The sequence below is a fragment of the Schistocerca nitens genome, chromosome 7 (genome assembly GCF_023898315.1).
Source record: "Schistocerca nitens isolate TAMUIC-IGC-003100 chromosome 7, iqSchNite1.1, whole genome shotgun sequence".
In the NCBI taxonomy this organism is placed as follows: domain Eukaryota; kingdom Metazoa; phylum Arthropoda; class Insecta; order Orthoptera; family Acrididae; genus Schistocerca; species Schistocerca nitens.
In genome coordinates this window covers 311,446,831-311,449,330 of record NC_064620.1, presented here as the reverse complement: position 1 = coordinate 311,449,330, position 2,500 = coordinate 311,446,831, and the positions used below count along the sequence as shown (strand labels likewise).

General features: G+C 56.5%; 1 non-coding gene across 1 annotated transcript in view; it reads left to right on the top strand.

Annotated features, from left to right (window-relative positions):
• Positions 1 to 1,843: 1,843 nt before the first annotated feature.
• The window catches only part of LOC126197163 (small subunit ribosomal RNA), a 1,909-nt gene continuing 1,252 nt past the window's right edge, over positions 1,844 to 2,500 (top strand). The window contains exon 1 of the ribosomal RNA XR_007539556.1: positions 1,844 to 2,500. This exon is cut by the window's right edge and continues 1,252 nt beyond it. This is a non-coding gene — a ribosomal RNA (small subunit ribosomal RNA).

Genomic DNA, 2,500 nt, shown 5'->3' with positions numbered 1-2,500 from the left:
CCTATGTTGCGCCTTAACCTAGCCTATGTTGCGCCTTAACCTAGCCTATGTTGCGCCTTAACCTAGCCTATGTTGCGCCTTAACCTAGCCTATGTTGCGCCTTAACCTAGCCTATGTTGCGCCTTAACCTAACCTATGTTGCGCCTTAACCTAACCTATGTTGCGCCTTAACCTAACCTATGTTGCGCCTTAACCTAACCTATGTTGCGCCTTAACCTAACCTATGTTGCGCCTTAACCTAACCTATGTTGCGCCTTAACCTAACCTATGTTGCGCCTTAACCTAACCTATGTTGGGCCCTAACCTAACCTACGTTGGGCCCTAACCTAACCTACGTTGGGCCCTAACCTAACCTACGTTGGGCCCTAACCTAACCTACGTTGGGCCCTAACCTAACCTACGTTGGGCCCTAACCTAACCTACGTTGGGCCCTAACCTAACCTACGTTGGGCCCTAACCTAACCTGTAATTGTTATATGAATTGAAACATTCATGTAGCGTTGCCTAATCGCAACCCTCTCAACATAGGTCAGTGCTCGCACTCTCTGGTGTCCTGCGTATTGATTCATGTTACGGTGCGTACCCTCACAACATCTAGCGAGTGGTGCGTACGTTCCACATGGTCCCGCTATCCACTGTAATGTGTACTGCTGTAAGACTTATATCGCTCCCCTGTCGCCTCTAGTTCGTCAGGCGGGAGTTTGCGTGTTCAATGAGCTTCGCAGCTGTGCAATGGCATTCGCATACGTACGCGGGCCACCTTCCACGTGTTCTCTCGTGCATACGTCGCAGCATGTATGTGGGCTGATGTGGCGTGTCGTGACGCATATCATCCAGGCATGCAAGACCCACTGAATTTGCAAATGTAGATGGACGTCTACGTTTGCTGCCCAAGTTACGCAAATGAACTGGAAATCCGTTGTTGCGCGGTTGTATACGCTGGAGGTGAATCATTGATTGCGACAATCGGTACAGGTATTAACTGGTTGCTTCAGCGACACCCGTCATACCCACGAACGTGAGTGGGCATGTGGGTATGAAGCGATACGCGGCGGTGGCTGGGTGGGACCGTCCCCGGCCGGTGAGGGGGGAGCGCCCGGCGTGCTGGCCGCGCGCTGCGTGGGTGCACGCGCTACAGCCGGCTGGTGGGGGCGCCCAGTGGCAGGCGCGCCGGCCGACGGACGCGGCAGGCGGCGCAGCTGCGCGCCGGCGCACCCAACGCGCGGCGCCGTGCGGCCAAAGTGGGTCCTCGCGGGCCCGGTGCGAAGCGCGGTGGACATCTGCAGTGTGCTGGTCCGATTGAGGACTGTGTGCGTTGAGGATGCGCCGCCGCCCGGCACTCGGCGCCGCGACGCCGTCTGCTGCTCGGTCGCCCCCGCGGTTCTCGCAGGTGGTTTGTATCGCAGCTGTGCGGATGTGTTGGCGCGTGCGCTGTGCTGGGAGAGTTCGCTTTGGCACCCAAGTGGGGCTCTGCCCCTCTGTGGCGCTGGCGTTGGAGCTGCCCGGCCACTGTTTGTGGCCGCGTGTTGTCTCCCGCCGGCAACACCACGACAGCACGCTCCCGGGCCTCTGTCGGCAGCGGCAAGCTCAGTTGGGAGCACGGGTGGTCGCACTGAAAGCGTCTACTCGCCTATCTCCGGGCGATTGCGCCTCTCTCGAACCCGACCAAGTACTTAGGACGGCGCTGCGCGCCGCCGGGACCTGAGAGGGTTTCGAGGTGTATCGTGCAGGGGAGCCCAGCCTCCTCCTGTTTGCGGAATAATTGAGCGGACGCTTGCGTGTTCGCGCGGGCCTCCGGGACACACTCCCGGGCGGCCGGCTGCTCAGCTCTAGTTGACGCAGCTCCCTGGTTGATCCTGCCAGTAGTCATATGCTTGTCTCAAAGATTAAGCCATGCATGTCTCAGTACAAGCCGCATTAAGGTGAAACCGCGAATGGCTCATTAAATCAGTTATGGTTCCTTAGATCGTACCCACGTTACTTGGATAACTGTGGTAATTCTAGAGCTAATACATGCAAACAGAGTCCCGACCAGAGATGGAAGGGACGCTTTTATTAGATCAAAACCAATCGGTCGGCTCGTCCGGTCCGTTTGCCTTGGTGACTCTGAATAACTTTGGGCTGATCGCACGGTCCTCGTACCGGCGACGCATCTTTCAAATGTCTGCCTTATCAACTGTCGATGGTAGGTTCTGCGCCTACCATGGTTGTAACGGGTAACGGGGAATCAGGGTTCGATTCCGGAGAGGGAGCCTGAGAAACGGCTACCACATCCAAGGAAGGCAGCAGGCGCGCAAATTACCCACTCCCGGCACGGGGAGGTAGTGACGAAAAATAACGATACGGGACTCATCCGAGGCCCCGTAATCGGAATGAGTACACTTTAAATCCTTTAACGAGTATCTATTGGAGGGCAAGTCTGGTGCCAGCAGCCGCGGTAATTCCAGCTCCAATAGCGTATATTAAAGTTGTTGCGGTTAAAAAGCTCGTAGTTGGATTT